This window comes from Acinonyx jubatus, chromosome C1, assembly GCF_027475565.1.
Source record: "Acinonyx jubatus isolate Ajub_Pintada_27869175 chromosome C1, VMU_Ajub_asm_v1.0, whole genome shotgun sequence".
Lineage (NCBI taxonomy): Eukaryota > Metazoa > Chordata > Mammalia > Carnivora > Felidae > Acinonyx > Acinonyx jubatus.
In genome coordinates, this window is record NC_069381.1 from 171,998,695 (window position 1) to 172,017,932 (window position 19,238).

At 34.0% G+C, this 19,238-nt stretch overlaps 1 protein-coding gene across 1 annotated transcript in view; it reads left to right on the forward strand.

Annotated features, from left to right (window-relative positions):
* The first annotated feature begins 887 nt into the window (after positions 1 to 887).
* Positions 888 to 19,238, forward strand: part of GULP1 (GULP PTB domain containing engulfment adaptor 1) — a 741,807-nt gene continuing 723,456 nt past the window's right edge. Inside the window, exon 1 of the mRNA XM_053215424.1 lies at positions 888 to 1,268. The gene's annotated coding sequence lies outside the window, so the exon portion shown is untranslated. The remainder of the gene's footprint in view (positions 1,269 to 19,238) is intronic.

Below are 19,238 nucleotides of genomic sequence, written 5' to 3' on the forward strand. Positions count from 1 at the left end.
CAGTGGGTAGCACAAGGCAATGATCCCAGCCATAGTAAAGCTGAGAGAATTCATTACCAGTGGGCCAATACTATGATATATGTTAAGGAAATCTTTCAAGAAGATGGTATACAAATGAGGTGAGCCCCATGATTCCACCAGCTGACTGGCTATAGAGAATTTCCAATCCTCGATAGAAAGATGGGAGCCCAGATAGAGACAAGAAGTCTTCTTGAATTGAGGAGATAGAAAGTATAGCTTGGGGAGGCCAAAGAGGCTAGAATTTGTGGGGAAGAGTAGAGAAGAGAGATGAAGACACTTCAGAGAGAGAGAGAGAGAGAGGGAGAGAGAGAGAGAGAGAGAGGAGTGTGAGAGAGATTGGGAGAGACAGAGAGAGGGAAAGAAAAGTGGAGGGGGTAGGCCAGGAGGGGAGAGAAGAGGAGATAGGAGATATACTAGGGTTTAGTAAAGAATCAGGTAACTATCATATACTGTTGTTGTAGGGAGTATAAATTAATCACTTTAGAGAGTAATTTGTGCACTAATTTCACTAGTGCACACAGCCTAACTCAGCATTTAAATACTTAGTTAACATTCTAGAGTAATTGGCAAAGTTGCATAAGGAAAGATATGTAAAAGATGGTTTTTTTTGCAAGAAAGAAGGTGGCTCACTTGAGATCAGAGTATTCCCCTTGTCTTTGGTTGGGTATTGATTGACACACACTTGAGAGAAAACTGCTCTTCTTTGATTTCTGATATTAATAGTTTGTATGCTCTCTCTTTTTAATCTTAGTTAGCCTGGCTGGAAGCTTGTTGATTTTACTGATCTTTTCAGAGAGCCAGTTTTTGGTTTCATTTATTTTACCAATTGATTTCCTATTTTCAATTTCATTGATTTCTACTCTGAAGAGAGCTGATTGGAGTTGAATATTTCCATTTCCTTGGTTCAGTTGGGCTCTAATAATACTCTGGCCTGTTAGGTTCTGGTTAATTAGTTTGCCCTGAGGACAGGCCTTGTTAAGAATGCAGTGTTCTAGAGTATTTCAAAATGATTCCCTTCCCCTCTCCCTGTAGGGAGCACAATGGGATTTTTCTCTGATATTACAGGGAGAACCTGGATAATCTGGAGATGAATCTCACAAAATTGTGGTGGCTCCCCTGTGACTGGGGAGTTTTTAAGTCTCAGAGTTCCTTACACTGACCCTGAAGGAATTACCCAATTATAGTTCAGGTTTTCCTACTCTGGCCTGGATTCCTGTTGCAGTTTCCACTTGTGAATCTCTGCTTTGGTAAGCCATGACCTGCTATTTTTACTTGTCTGTTTCTCCAGTCTTGGGGAATTGTACCTCTTAAATCCATTTCCCTATTTTTGTCCATCCTCCAACCTCTTCCCCTCTGACAGCCATCAGTTTGTTTTGTGTAACTTTGAGTTTATTTCTGTTTTGTCTGGTTTGTTTGCTTTGTGTTTTAAATTCCATATATAAGTGAAATCACATGGTGTTTGTCTTTTCTCTGACTTATATTTCACTTAGCATAATACCCTCTAAGTCCATCCATGTTGTTGCAGATGGCAAAATTTCATCCTCTTTTATGGGTAATATTCCATTGTGTGTATGTATACTACATATTCCTTATCCATTCATCTATTAATGGACATTTAGTAGTCCTCCTTACTGTTAAGAATTTATAAGAAAAAACAAATGCTATTCAGAAGTATATCTCCTTTATTTATAATAAGGATTACTGTGCTGTATTGATTTTATGAAACATGTCTTTAAGCATTTATCCTTATAAATTTAATTTCAAAATGCCCTTAGGCATCATGGTGCAACAAAGGAGATTAATTAGTGACAACTCAGATTGACTGATGAGAATAATAGAAGATTTAGCAACCAATAGGTTTTGCTTAGTGTTATTTCCAGGAGGAAACATTTAATCTACTAATGAGTGGAGATGAAATTTTGATTTTTAACAGATATATTCATTCATAGTATTCCTAGTCATATTATTTGGCATAATATATATATGTGTGTGTATGTGTGTGTGTATGTACAAGCATATTTCTATATACACCACATACCTAGTCACTTTTATTTAAGATGATTATATTGTGTGTATATATGTACATATACATATTTGTATTCATATACACATACAAATGTACCTATACACACTCATATTTATACAGACACTTCTTATTGTTTCTCCAGCATAGTTCATAGTTACTCAAAGTTTGGTGAAATGTTTATTAGTATTTTTTCAAGAGAAGAAAGAAGTTCTCTAGAGGTTCAATTAGTTCGTTTTTAAGTGTTTGTATCTTCGTGGACACTTCCTTTGTTAGTTTGCATGTGTCTCGTCAGTAGTAAAGGTGTATATTTCACGCTTTAGTGGGCACAGCTGGACCTTGCCACCTGTACTTTTTTTAGTCAGCTTTAGAAAAGTTATAAATAGGTCAGCCTTCCAAGAAGTACTCTTTGTGAAAGAATATTCTTCGATTAATAGTTCTGTTGATATTTTCCTTCAACTGGTCTTAATACCTATCAACGTTCCAAGTTTGTATGTGTTCCCACATGTAATTCTTTATATATATTTAATTAATTAATATATTTCATTCCAATCCTTATTATAGTAACTATTTATCATGGATGCACAGCTCTGTTTTTTAACCCTTGGCAAGATGCTCAAAAGTTTTTCTCGATATCTTCATTTGCAGCATGATAACACAATCTACTTCACAGGATTGTGATGACAGTATTTTAGTACACTTGAGCACTTAGAACAGTTCATAGTACATAGTAGTCACTCAGTAACTGCTAATTAATATTTAATATTTGTTAGAAAGGCTAATGTTAAATACTTTGTCATAAATTGTTAACTTTATAGCATTGGCATCCCTGCATTATATTCTGTCAGTTTTACCTTCACAGAGACTTTTGTATGGAGACATTTATGTCTCCAGAATCACTAATCTCTAACCCTTTACATAGACCACTATAATATCTTTTAAAAATATTTGTCTTTAGACTTTAATGATTAGCCAATATACACATTGCCAATATAATTTATTTATAAAACAAATATCTATGCATACCATTACTCTTCAAGTCTTCAGTGGGTTTTTCTAATAATGAACTACAATATTCTAAATATGGCATACAAACCTTTTGGTGGTTTTGTTTTGAACATTATTAATAATAAAGTAAAATCTTCTGCCATCCCAGAAATCTCCACGAATGTAAAAAGGAAAGAAAATAGTTTTATTATTTATTATTGAGTAAGCATTAAAACAGATTGCAGTGTATATCATAGGCCATCAGCTAAAGACATTACAAAGACAGAAAGAAGTCTCATGCTTTCATACAACCAGGCAAATACAATCTATACATACAAGTTCATTATTTTATTCAAAGGAAAAATAATCTCATGTCTCCAAGACAAGCAAAAAGTTACCAGTTGTATCCAAATGTCTAGAAACATAGGGAGACAGGACACAGTCTTCCCTGATGTTCACATTTCAAAAAGATGGACCCTAAGAAAATTTCTGAGATGCAAAACTAGCAAAAGTCCTATTTAGCTTTTAAAAGATTTTCATACCTTTCTGGAGTGCCTGGCTGGCTTAGTTGGTAGAACATGCAACTCTTGATCTTGGGGTTGTGAGGCCACACGTTGGGTGTAGAGCTTACTTTAAATTAAAAAAAAAAAAAAAAATATATATATATATATATATATATATATATATATATATATGGGGCACCTGGGTGGCTCAGTCGATTTGAGTGTGTGACTCTTGATTTCAGCTCAGGTCATGATCTCACAGTTTGTGAGACCAAGCCCCACATTGGGCTCTGTGCTGACAGCACAGGCCTGCTTGGGATTCTCTCTCTCTCCCTATCTCTCTACCCCTCTCCCACCCACATTCTCTCTCTCTCTCTCTCTCTCTCTCCTCTGTCTCTCTCTCAACAAATAAACATTTAAAAAATATTTTAAAAATAAAAATAAATAAAAGATTTGCATACATTTCAAAGAGATAGAAAAGATTTGCAATTACAAGTTTAAATTACAAGGAAGTACTATAAGAAAAAGAGAGGGAAAATGTTCTTTTTCAAATTTGGTGCTAGGGAAAATTAAATTTTTTAAAGATTTGTTATTACTCCTAACTCTTGTCATAGTTTTTCATGTTAGCTTAATTTTGTGGCAATTTCCTATACCACCCTGAAGCACATTGTGTTTGTACTAATTTCCACCATACCTTGATACTTCCATGACTTTACTGATATAATTTTTCCCTCCTCCTAAAACATCCTTCCTTTATTTGTCTTTCTGAAACATCTAGGCATTTCTCAAGGATCAGGCCAAATATCACTTTATTTATACATTTGTAAATATCAGAACTGTTGTATCTAGTGGGAGAAAAAGTATATATATGTAAAAACGATACTGTTTACCAAGCAAAGATATATCACAGCGTACAAAAAGTATATTTCTTATAAAAGAGACAAGTTTGGAGTGCCTGGGTGGACAGTCAGTTAAGCATTAAACTTGTGATTTTGGCTCAGGTCATGATCTCACAGTTCATGAATTCAAGCTGTTTGTTGGGCACTGTGCTGAGTGTGGAGTCTGCTTGGGATTCTCTCCCTCCTCTCTGTGCCTCCCCCACTTACATGTATATGCTCTCTCTCAAAATAAATAAATTTAAATGAATGAATGAATGAATGAGACGAGTTTGATAGGTTTATATATAGAATAATACTGGGGGTGCCCGGGTGGCTCAGTGGGTTAAGTGGCCAACTTGATTTCAGCTCAGGTCATGATCTCATGCTTCATAAGGAATTCTGCTTTGGGCTCCATGCTGTCAGTGGAGTCTGCTTGAGATTCTCTCTCTCTCCTTCTCTGCCCCTGCCCCACTCACACTATTTTTTCTCTCTCCCTGTCACAAAATGAATAAGGGTTTTTTAAAAAAGAATAATACTGGACATATGTGATCAAATATGGCAAATGTGAATAGGTGCATGAAAAATATACAAATTTTAATGCTTTTATTTTTTTACTTGTACCTCACCAAGCAGGAAGTGAATATGCAGAATAGGAAAATAATGTACACATAGGTTACTTGTCAATGTACTACAAAGTCTCCGTAATTTGGAAGAGGAGAGAGTCATAATTCTGTATATCAGCTGTGAGCACAAGACCACAAACAGCTGCTTCTGATCCCTATGTTGCCCTTCAACTTCCCAATTTGGAGGATCCATGAACACAGCAAGATGAATGAGATAGGGATTTGAGGCTTCCCAATTTTTGGTGAGCCATTATAAAACTTGCCTCTCCAACATATTTATAAGTTATGATAAATGTGCTGGCAATTTACTTTGTAGTATAATCAGCCACATTTCACCTGAGAGTTGTATGTACGCTTATGTAACTTTGACTTATCTGAGTTTTTATTTGAAAGTGTTTAGTCATCCTATTCTTCAACCTTATCTAGCATCATGTCTAAAGCAGGCAATTGAGAAACCTCATATTTAATTTCCTAAGAATAAAATTTCATTGCTTTGATAATATATTTAAGTTTATAGCAGTCTACAAGAGCCCTGGTTTGTTTTTATGTCTATGGATATTTTTAAGTATTAGTTGTCAAATGTCAGATAACATGTACTGCCAATTAGTTTTTTTCTGACCGATGAAACAAACCTTGTCTTAAAATGGGTTTTTTTTTTGGAACACTGAAAAACTGAAAAAAATTAAAGTGAAAATTGATTATATTTCAATGATAGGAAACAATATCCAAATTGGAATGAATTACAGAAACTCATAAACCATTTGCCAGGTGGTCTGAGATTGTGTCCCACTAGCACATAGAGGAGAGAAACAGATAATAGGAAATCTAGACACAAAGACCTGGGTATCTAAAGAGGTGTTATGGGAGCATAGGAAGGGGATTCAGGCCTGAATCCAAATTAGCCTCCAGCACTGATGAGCTGCTTGTTTGTGAGTGTGTTGAATTTCATTCTTGGTGCATGTACACTTCCCATCTGAGAAAAATTTGCCTCTAAGAGTTGTAGAGAACTGAATTGAGATATGTCCTAAATGGTATTTCAATGCCTAGAATGTCTTAAGATCTTAACCAAACTTACTCCTGTTTTACTCTTTTTCTGAACCTTCTGCTAGGAAAAACCTAATGTTTGATGCCTTAGCAACTGTGAAAGGTAGATTTATTCATGAAAAGAACAAATAATTTGGGAGTGCCTGGATGATTCAGTCACTGGAGCATCCGACTCTTGATCTTGAAATTGTGAGTTCAAGTCCCACATTTAGTGTAGAGATTACTTAAAGAAAAGAATAAATAACTGTAATATGGATGATCCATATATTGTTAATAAGAAAAGCTCCATCTTACTTGCTTTTTATATAAGATGTATCTTGTTTTCAAAATTTAGCTCTGACATTGGTGAATAAATTTTACAAGGAGAATAAAATATAAGGAAGATAATAGTACCTGAATTACAGAGTTATTGTGAAGATCAAATAGCTAATATAAGTTTAAAAAAAAGAAAAGATAACAAAAGCCTAATCCAAAACATAGAAGGCACTTATAAGTGATACTTTTGATTAGGCTGCTTATGTTGTTGATTTGACAAAATTAGTGTTGATGATGATGAAGTTATCTCCATATTTTAACACTGAATAGAGCATATTCAAGATTATTTTTTTAATGTATTTACTCTCATAGGCGAGAAGAAGCAATTAATGATGTAAACATACATTTATTAAAATATTTCAAATTTTTTTCACTAGATTCTACTTTTTAAAAATTTTAATGTGAATATAAACAATCACCCTTTCATCAAGTAGATCAGACTTATCATTGGTAGAGTTAGTCTGAATACTGAAACAGGAGCACACATCTTAATTATGACATTAAATGACAAAAAACACAAGTGGGTATATTCAGTACCAGTTTTATGCTGCTGACAGAATTGCTCATGTTTAACTGACTGTTGGGAGAATGCTATTTATGCAGTTGCACTAATGATGATTCCACTGGAACTAGAGTCTTCGTGTCATATTAACCCCTATAAAGGAAACCCTGCACTGCTTAACTTTTCTCCTTCTTTCTCATGGTATCTTTCATCATATCATTACATGTGTCTCCATAGAAACAGAAAGCATTTTTCTTAAAAGACAAAGGTGAATGATTCCTGCCTAATCCCATCATTATTCTTCAGAGATTACTTTATTTTATTGCAAGTGAAAATGCTTTCAAAAGCAGTCTCTACTCTGCAATTAAGAACAGGGCAGTTTAATCCTTGCAATAAAGCTGAACCAACAGCAGCTAAGAACTGTTTTATTAACTTCCTAGAGGATTTGTAGCTACATAACATTAAAGGGTGCCTCATAGTAAACTAAATTCCAGGGGAAAAAAATAGTGTATTTCAACCACATATGAAATGTCAGGAAAGCCCCTAAGGAGGTATGATATATTTGGTCTTCTTAAGTACCTATCAACAAAATGACACCATGTAGTATCTGTTTATTGCAGGCTGACACTCTACCAGTTCTTAAATACTTGAGATATTTAAGATTAATAAAAATGCTGATAATAATTTATGGTTTCTGACTACTTAGTACAGAAATTGTATGGATCAGGGACCATCTCTCAAATGCATGAAGCTTTTGCATATTTCTGTTTTCATTATTGCTTTTGCATATTTTTAAATAAACACATATGGTTTATAATCCATATTACAAAATATTACATTGATTCATCTACTTCCTTTCAAAAGCATCATACAAAAATCATCAATGACCTCTCATGTCCCATACCCTGATATTTAGGGCTTTCTATTTTTATAAGCAATTGCCTGTTTTCTGTCCTCCTTTATTGCCTCTTAAAAATATATGGATAGGCATGTGGTGTCTGTAGTTTGCAGCAGATGGGAGGAGTTCAAAACGTCCTAGAAAAAAAATCTACAAAAATATTAGCACTTCATGCAGACAGTTATCAAAAACTTCACAAATTGGTATTGGAATTTTGAGAAGATGCAAATGACTTTAGGAGTAGAGAAGTAATAGGATGTGTGCGTGTGTGTGTGTGTGTGTGTGTGTGATGCATGTATGTTCATATGTATATATGGTGTGTGTGTAACTGTTTGATGTACTTAATTTATTTCTCTGGGTTTATGAAACATGATTAATTCAGTCAAAATTAGAAGAAAATACAAAAGATAAGTTTTTGGTTTCCTCCAATGTAATTGTTATTACATTTTCTTCTTTGGTAAAGTGGGTTAATTGTGTTGAAGTAGGGTAATCATGTGTATACTTCCTTTTGTTTTTTGAGTCATTAAAGTGTGGTTAACTTATTTTTTAAATAAAAGGCTGAAAATTAAAAATGATGCAAAAGAATACATGGTTGTAAGCAGGTGACAGAAGCTGCTACAATCCCCTTTTCTTTCTTTACTAATGAACAGATCTTTAAATTTTAGCTGGATGCTAGGCCCCTTAGAATATAGACTAGAATATGAGGCTTTATCACAGCAGGTTGAATACATGTGACTAATCCTGATTAACATCGTGCTAATCTAAGTAATGGATGCATGAACTTGAAATGACAGCATGTAGCCTAAGTGCCTTTTTCTTTTTCTCCCTGGCTCAAACACAGCTTTGGTTGTGATCCCTTTGTGGACAAGGTGAATTTGAGTTGTGCCATAAAATGGTTGAGCAATAAGTTAGAAGGAACTTGAATCTCTGACATATTGCTATTATAGACAGGTCACTCTTAATTCTGGTTCTTTCTTGGAGCAGCTGAACTTGTATTCTCATTAATGTAGAACGCCTTATATGTAAGTGTAAATATTCACTCAATTAACAAATACTTACTGAGAGTTAACTATATACCAACAACTGATTCTTTCATGGTAATTAAATTCTTGTGCGATAGGGAGATAATAAAAACAATATAAATAAGTACGGAAGTAAAAGCAGGTTGTAATAAATAAGGGCTTTTCATTTAGACAGTTTTGGAATTTAGAATACTAGAAGATTAGAGTTTGAGAAGGTGCCAGTGGTTTTAAGCGTTGAAAGTGAGAACAATACACAAATTCAAACTAGATAATAATGTAATATTTGAAGAGAATAAGGTATTGAAGATATGATATTGCCAGAAAAGAATAGTAACAAGTTTGAAATGACTGAAGGACACGTTGAAGCTACAAATTGGTGATAATAACTTTCTTGTTTAATGGGATGTATTCAGAAGTTGGTATATATATTTATAAATGTATATGAATAAATATAAAAGTTATAAGAAGAAAAAAATATATAATATTGAAGCAAGTTAAATGGTACCTTAAAACATAATGCTTAAAAATTATAAAGCCATCAGAAAATACAAATTATACTCCTTAATGAAGGAATGGAAACTGAAGCTTATTGGATAAGGGTAGACAGACATAACTGCTATATTTTTACACTAAATATGAAATTTAAAATCTATATAAGAAGTAGAGCTACACAAAAAATTTGATATGCAATTCTAGGAAAACATTTACATATATCTCTTTTAAAGCAATAGGTATTTATTTCATATTAAATTTTAGCTCTGGCCAATATTTATAATATATTATTTTTATGAAAATAGTCCTTTGATGATATAACTTAAAATTTATCTATTTTCTATGTATATCTGCTTTAATCTTTAAAAAAAATAACAGTTTTGACTGTTACGCCATGGACAGATGCCTGAATATTTAATGGACCAATTCATAGCATGCACAACATGAGACAAAATATTGAGCTATTTTCAAGAAGCAAAAATACCTTGAAGAATAATTCTGACTTATTAAGAAATCAGACATTGAAAATCATAACATGATTGTCTGCAAAGTGCCTTAAAAAAACAGTAATTGTTAGTTCATGCATTTAAATTTGTTAATAAAAAAAACCTTTTTTCAAACTCTTCTCTCTTGCTGTGAATTGAATCTTTTATTTCATTGGCATAGTCTAGTAAAAAGCTTAAAGCAATTATACACAGATGTGAAATCCAATGACCTCTAATTAGCCTTATTTCAAGCCATGCCCTTGACAAAGAGCAGCATCACCTTAGGAAAGAATTAAAGGATAAGCAGATGCTCAGTAAGTATTTGTTGAATGAGTAATTTTAATACCTGTGTCATGTCTCAGCATTGAACACAGTTTAATTATAGTCAACTGAAGATTAAATTGTTGAGATGGATCTTGTTGCTATCTTTATAAGGAATATGAACAAAATACTGTATACACAGTTATTAATTTATATTAAAGTAGAAGTATGTTTGAATATATAGAGACAAGTTTAAGACTTCTGGATGCATACTTAAATAAGGAATTGTAAAATATGCCCTATTAAGTTGATATTATCTAAAGCCAATCTCTTCACTTGGTCACTACATCCCATCTTCTCTTTCTACTCAAGAATTTTGGCCTACGGTTATTTTCTCTCATGTCATAAATTTTCCCTTCTGTACTGGATTATCCCCAGTAACATATACACAAGATATTATTTATTCCATCTTTAAAAAAAACAATGAATAAGCATAAACTTTTGTTCAATGTATTGTTTCTCTTTACAGCAGCGATCCTCAAAAGAATTCTTGGGGTGCCTGTTTGGCTCAGTCAGTAGAGCATGTGACTCTTGATTTCGGGGTTATGAGCTTGAGCCGCATGTTGGGGGTAGAGAACTTAAAAAGAAAAAAAAAAGAATTATCTACATCGTCAGTCTCTAATAACTCTCCTCCCATTAACTCTCTCCAACCACCCCAAACCGTATTCCCCTATAATTCCCAGTGACACTACTCTTGAACTCTCTGTTGCTAATGGTTGGTTCTTTCAATTCATTAATTTACTGTGTGCTTGATCTTGTTACATAGTTTCTTCACTTGGCTCCTGAAAACCACATTTCATTGCTTTTTCTCCTACTTCACTGAGAAGAGTTTTTGTTTGTTTGTTTGTTTGTTTACTTATGTTTTATTGATTCTTTCTCTTCCCCTAGAACTCTTAAGCATGGAGTGATCCATGCCTTAGTCTTTGGCCCCTTTCTGTGCTACCTATAGTCTCTTCTTTGCTAATTTCATTTAGTCTCCTGGTATTGTATAACATTTGTATGCCAACTGCTTTCTACATTTATATTTTTAGACCATTTTCTCTGCTCCAGCCTCATAATATCAATTGCCTTCTTGATAAAGCTGATAGGCATGTGAAACACAATGTGCTTGCCTGAAACCAGACCCTTCTGATCTCTCCCCATCCTAAATTTGTTCCTCACCCAGACTGCCCCAGCTCAGTGATTACAATTTTATCCTGTATGTTTCTCAAGACAAAAACCTTAGTGTCATTGACTCCATTTTTCCTTGTCATACCACATTCAGTCTGTCATGAAATTTTATTTGCTTTCCTTTCGAAATATACCTAACATCAGATTTCTTTCACCATCTCCATTTTGTTCAAGCTACCCATCATCTCTTCTTTGAATTAGTTTATTAGTTTCTCAACTGGTCTTGCTCCTTCTCATTTTGCCCCCCCCATACTTTGTATTAGCAACACAACACTCAAAATTATGATTTTGATAAAATACATATCAGATGATGTTACTTCCTCTGCTTGAAAGTCTTCTCAGGGCTCCTGATTTCACTCGCTGCAGATGTTGAAGCCCTGCAAAGACCTTATGAGTTGGTCTCTTGCTTCTCTTCTCACCTCATCTCCTATTGCTCCCTCTCTTGCCCACTCCTCCAGAGTGACCTTTTTCTTCAGATATACCAAGACAATAGGGATACCACTAACTAAATGTCCTTATTGCAGTAGTTTCCTCAGAGTGGAACTCCATTCCTTGGGAATCTGTATGATTTACAATCTCATATTGGTCATTGTTCAAACATCACCTTCTCACTGATGTTTACCCTGGCCATGCTAATATAAAATTGTTACCCAGCAACCCTCCCTCTACTATATTCTTGTCAGTCTTCACTGACCCTGCCTAGTTTGCTTTCTTTTTTCAATAGAACTTATTACCACCCAATATACTTTATTTATTATGTTTACAAAGTTACAGTCATTCCTAACAATTCCAAAAAATCAGGAATGTGTGTGTTTTGTTCATTGTTGAATCCTAAGTACCTAGAACAGTGCCTCCCACATACTGTATGCTAAATAAGTAGTTATTGACTAGATGAATACTGTTATATTAAAACAGAAGTAAAAAAAAATATCACATGCATTCAATGATTATTTAATATTATTTGAATATTGTCAAATGGCTATCCAATGGTGCATTATAATAAATGCACTTTTATTTATTCTTTGGTACTCTATTTTGTTTACACTGTTGTCATGGAAATGGAAAAGCTTATACTTAAAATACTTGAAATTTCTAAAAAAAAAGAAATTTCTTCTTGATACCACTTAGAAAGAGATTATAGCAAACCTAATAATTATAACCAGCTCCTTTAGCACTTAAGTAAACCTCTGGCTTCCATTTATAGAGATTTAGATGATCAAGATTCTAACCACGGGTCATCTACAAGATAACTGTTTAATCTTTGGCGAAGTACTTTAGAGACACATCTTTCACTTTTGAAGTAAAGGAAATAACTTGCTCTATAAAGTTTATAAGATGGTTAGAAATATCAAGAGATTATGTAAAGGAAAAAAACTATAAACAAGTATAAATTCTCTATGGTATAATAAATTATTGTGATTATAAAAACTACACATTTCAGTTTTTGACATTTCATTCTGATGTATTGACAGGCTACTCTAAACTCAAATGTGTTCTCTAGTTTGAAACAATAATAAACTATGAAGACTTTTAATAATTTTAAAATGTTTAGGAATATTTTAAAGTATACACTATATATTTTTAAATCCCATTTTAAGTTTCTTAATTATTTAATTTGAAAATTCCATTCTAAATAGAGAATTACGCAAAACTAGAAGAGAAAGGAAACAAATATATCTTCATAGTTATTCCAAATGTGTTCATAACACAAAATGAAATGGGTTTCTTTTACTGATATTATAGTAATGGAAAGAATGAAGTTCAATAAAAATTAGTTTCTAGTAGATTATCAAATGTTTAAATTATCAAAAAAATGCCAAGGTTATAATATATTGTTATATAAATGATATCTACAGGGGCTCCTGGGTGGCTGAGTTGGTTAAGCGTCTGACTTGATTTCAGCTTAGGTCATGATCTCATGATTTGTGAGATTGAGCCCTGCATCAAGCTCTGCATGGTACTGCAGGGTACAGAGCCTGCTTGGAATTTTCTCTCTCCCTCTCTCAGTGCCCTTCCCTGCTCGTGTGTTCTCTCTCCTAAAACGAATGAATAAACTTAGAAAAAAATATATCTACACAGTAATAATTTATTGTCATACATTTGATAGTATATAAATTTATATTTAGGTATATTTATGTTTATAACTGTATAAATAATCTATAGTTTATTCAAAATTCAAGATTTAACTTTAGTATAATTTCCTGTAACAAGGTCCTTACAATTTATATTTTTAAAACAATTTCATATATGTTATCTTCTTAAATTCTCACAATGCTGATAAAAATAATATATTAATTCTGTTTTATGGAAGAATATTTTAGTGGCATCTCACAATAGCCACATTAACTATGTCTTTATATCCTGTATCTGTATCATGGTTCAATATTCTTTGCATCCTCTCTTATTTAATAAGACATATATGTTTGTGTATATCCTGAGCCTATATAGTTAAAAATAACTTGGGTCGCCTGGGTGGCTCAGTCAGTTAAGCATCCGACTTCAGCTCAGTTCATGATCTCACGATTTGTGAATTCAAGCCCAGTCAGGCTCTGTGCTGACAACTCAGAGCCTGGTGCCTGCTCCAGATTCTGTGTTTCCCTCTCTCTCTCTGCACCTCCCACTTGTGCTCTATCTCTGTCTCTCAAAAATAAATAAATGTTAAAGAAAAATTTAAAAAAATTTTAAAAACTTACACAAGTATAGCAAATATACAGACATAATTGATAATTATCATGAGTAAAATTCTTCACCTAACATGATAAAATATCAAAACTGTTTTATCCCTACTTTTAAAAATTAGAATGTATAAGCCACTCATTGACTATCTTAAGAAAATAGGAAAAATAATTCAATGTAAATAAATGATAAGGTATGACATTTTTTAAAAGTCAAAATAACATGGTGAAAGGAATGTGTACTTTTCACCAGATCCATTTGAATTTTAGTGATAACCTAACATTAAAGTGATAACTTTAGTGAGCAAGTGATAACCTAACATTAAAGTGATAACATTAAAGTGATAACTTTAGTGAGCAAGTTACATTACTTGATTTCCTCATGGACAAAATGGGTAAAATAGTATTTACTTTATATGCTCTTATATTTTTGAAGGAACATATGACAACTCTAATTAAATAAATAGGTAAATCATATATAACAGTGTAGTATCAAAAATATGATTGCAATGGCACTTAAGCAAACACTCAGATCAGTGGAACAGAATAGAGAGCCCAGAAATGGACCCACAAACATATGGCCAACTAATCTTTGACAAACCAGGAAAGAATATCCAATGGAATAAAGACAGTCTCTTCAGCAAGTGGAGCTGGGAAAACCAGACAGTGACATGCAGAAGAATGAACCTGGACCACATTCTTTTTTTTAAAAAATTTTTTTTCCAACGTTTTTTATTTATTTTTGGGACAGAGAGAGACAGAGCATGAACAGGGGAGGGGCAGAGAGAGAGGGAGACACAGAATCGGAAACAGGCTCCAGGCCCTGAGCCATCAGCCCAGAGCCTGATGCGGGGCTCGAACTCACAGACTGCGAGATCGTGACCTGGCTGAAGTCGGACGCTTAACCGACTGTGCCACCCAGGCGCCCCACGACCACATTCTTAAACCATACACAAAAATAAACTCAAAATGGATGAAAGACCTAAATGTAAGACAGGAAACCATCAAAATCCTTGAGGAGAAAGCAGGCAAAAACCTCTTTGAACTTGGCCGCAGCTGCTTCTTACTCAACATATCTCCAGAGGCAAAGGAAACCAAAGCAAAAATGAACTATTGGGACCTTCTCAAAACAAAAAGCTTCTGCACAGCGAAGGAAGCAATCGGCAAAACTAAAAGGCAATCGACAGAATGGGAGAAGATATTTGCAAACGACATATCAGATAAAGGGTTAGTATCCAAAATCTATAAAGAACTTACCAACTCAACACCCAAAAAGCAAATAATCTAGTGAAGAAATGTTCAAAAGACATAAATAGACACTTCTCCAAAGAAGACATCCAGATGGCCAACTGACACATGAAAACATGCTCATCATCAGGGAAATACAAATCAAAACCACAATGAGATACCACCTCACACCTGTCAGAATGGCTAACATTAACAACTCAGGCAACAACAGATGTTGGTGAGGATGCGGAGAAAGAGGATCTCTTTTGCATTGTTGGTGGGAATGCAAGCTGGTGCAGCCACTCTAGAAAACAGTATGGAGGTTCCTCAACAAATAAAAAATAGAACTACCCTACGATCCAGAAATTGCACTACTAGGTTTTTATCCAAGGGATACAGGTGTGTTGTTTCAAAGGGACACATGCACCTCAATGTTTATAGCAGCACTACTGACAATAGCCAAAGTATGGAAAGAGCCCAAATGTCCATCGATGGTTGAATGGATCAAGAAGTGGTATATATATACATATACCATATATATGTGTATATATATATAAATATATATACCATATGTATATGTATATATACAATGTTTATATACACACATATATATACATATATACACAATGTGTATATATATATACACACACACACATATATACAATGGATATATATATATATACATATATACACACACATATATACAATGGAATATTACTCGGCAATCAAAAAGAATGATATCTTGCCATTTGCAACTACGTGGATGGAACTAGAGGGTATTATGCTAAGCGAAATTAGTCGGAGGACGACGAATATATGACTTCATTCATATGAAGACTTTAAGACACAGAACATATGAGCATAAGGCAAGGGAAGCAAAAATAATATAAAAACAGGGAGGGGGACAAAGCATAAGAGACTTAAATATGGAGAACAAAGAGAGGGTTACAGGAGGGAGTGTGGGAGGGGGATGGGCTAAATGGGTAAGAGGCATTAAAAAACCTACTCCTGAAATCATTGTTGCACTAAATACTAATTTGGATGTAAATTAAAAAAATAAAATTAAAAAAATGTATGATTGCAATAATATTTTAGTGATGTAGATGAACAAATGCCATACAGAAATGATACATGTTACATATTATATAAATGATAACTAATGCTATATAATATATATGTATACACATACATATATAGAAGCATACACACACATTTACAATTTCTTTGCTTCCATGTTATTTGAATAATGATGACACTGGCTTTAAATGCTGAAAGGTATCTAAATTGTCAGATGTAGCATTTAGTGAATTTTTACCTCAAGTACACTTATTTCTTTGAAAATTAGAGTTTGACACACACAACTTTCAACTAACCCATATTTACCATAATAATTAGTGTCAAAAATGTTTCCAATAATAGATAGTGTTTTTATCTTTTACTTGTTTTAAAAAAAGCACACCCACATTTGTACTTTTATTCCCATAAAGACCCTGGGAGCAATACACCACAAGTATCATTATTACATGAACCAAGTAGGTTTAAGGTACCAGACAATTTGAGACAGATGGTGTTTTAAATAAACATTGTGTTTTATATACTACCTTAGATTGAAAGGAAATTAAAAAGCAGGTGAAAAATGAACACAGCTTAATAACATAGAGAATTTCTTTTCTCATCATTTGGTAAATCTAAAAGTACAATCAATCAGCATATCTTGTTAGATAACAGTAAAAATCATCTCAGGGATTTTATGCCAAAGGTCTTAACACATTCAGCATTCACCTCAATCTGTTTTCCTGCTCTCTTATAGGGTGTGCTAGGAAAGATAACATGGAAGCACTGCAAGATTTTTAGTCATTAAAAATGCCTCATTATGTCTAATGCAGTTATCCAATAAAGAACAGAAGTGCAGGTAAGATATTTAAAAAAAACTTTCCCCATCTGGAACAAACGTATATTTCTTAAAAAGTTAAAGCATTTTAGGGGCACCTGGGTGGATCAGTCATCTGACTCTTGACTCGGCACAGTTAATGAACTCACAGTTAGTGAGTTTTGAGCCTCACATCGGGCTCTCTGCTGGCAGCATGGAGACTGCTTAGAATTTTTTCTCTGCCTCTCCCTCTCTGCCTCTCCCCTGTTCATGCTTCCTCCTTTACGCACACACTTTCTGTTTCTCTCTCAAAATAAATAAACTTTAAAAATAAAATTTTAAAAAGTTAAAGCATTTTAGTTATATCAGTTAGCATCCATTTAAAGATCAAACAGGCTAATTAGATTTTTATTGTGAAAGGAAAATTCTAGAATATTATACTGATTTAAATAGCAAAATGCCTTATAAATTTGGTGCGTGTGTCAAATAATTTTAAAAAATGTTAGATGTAGAATTGTATAGCTTTAAGATGAAATGTTAGCAATTGATTCGGTAGGTTTATATTGATGTTAGCAGTTGGTCTGTGCAAATAAAAAATGACACACATACTGTAAAGACAAATAAACATGGGTTTAAGACAAGGATTGATACTATAGAAGAATTTAGTATGTGTTTTAGAGGCTATACCATGGAGCACCTGGGTGGCCCAGTTGGATAAGCATCTGGCCCTTGATTTCAACTCAGGTCATGATCTCACGGTTTGTGGGTTTGAGCCTCATGTTGGGCTCTGTGCTGACACTATGGAGCCTGCTTGGGACTCTCTCTCTCTCTGCCCCTCCCCTGCTTGCTTATGTTCTCTCTCGCTCTCTCTTCCTGTCTCAAAGTAAATAAACTTAAAAAGAAAAAAGAGTAGTGGATATGCCAGACATTTTTGAGTCCGACCAGAAATGAATGTGGAAGCTGAGGAAAAGGTGGTATAACGAGTAGATTCTTAGAAGACTTATCCAATAGTCTTCTTTTTGGCTCTTCTTCAATTGCCCCTTAAATGCTAATGAACTCTTGGGTTCTCAGTTTATTCACTTTATCTGGATGATAATAACCATTTAAGTAACTTATGTTACCATTTCTGAATTCTGGCAATGCTGAAATCCACATCTTCAGACCAGACTTTGACAGAGCTATTGAGCTATCTATAAAATATCTTACAAAATTTCTATGCCCTGGATATTTCAGCATCTCAAAATCAGCACGTTTAATCTTGAACAAATTACTTTCCAACCCAAACTCTTACTCCTCTTGTATACTCGCTATTCATATAATTACCACAGCTTCGCAACTGAAGAACATCACAGAAGTCTTCTCTTTCATTTGGGATTAATCAATAAGTCCATCAGTTGAATGTTTCTGGCTTTCCAGTCTCTTTGTACCATTGCTACTATCATAAGTAAGCCCCAGTTTATCTTCCAGTTATATTTTTGAGAGTAAATGAATAGAGTTCTTAAGATATGAATTCTGGGGCTACACACCTGGGTTCTGTTTCTAATTATACTATCTACTTTAAACTTTCATGTCTCTGTGCCTTAGTTTTCTAGACTAAAATAGAAAAAAAAGTAAGTCATAGTACCTATCTCACAGGTTTACTCTGAGGGTAGATGTGAATATATGTAAAGTGCTTAGGATAGTGCCTGATAGTTGACTTAAGGCTTCATTAATTAAAAAAAAAATGTTTTTTTTACATTTATTTATTTTCAAGAGACAGCACAAGAGGGCGAGGGCCAGAGAGAATGCGACAAAGAATCTGAAGCAGGCTCCAGGCTCTGAGCTGTCAGCACAGACCCCGACCCAGGGCTCAAATTCACAAACTGTGAGATCATGCCCTGAGCTGAAGTCACATGTTTAACTGACTGAGCCACCCAGACACCCCTAGGGCTTCGTTAATTTTGATTTTTATTTTGCATTCCTCTTCCTGATTCCATCTCCAGTCTTCAATTCTTCTTCCCCATTGCTGCTCTAATTATCAATCCAAAAGCACAACTTGACCGTTCAAAACCTGTAATTGATCTTCATTACATACATAATAATATCCTGAGCTCATTGTATGGCACACAATGTCCTTCATTATTTGGCCCAGCCTGCTAATCCAGAATTGTCTGCCAAGAACTAGAACTCTGGTATGATATAC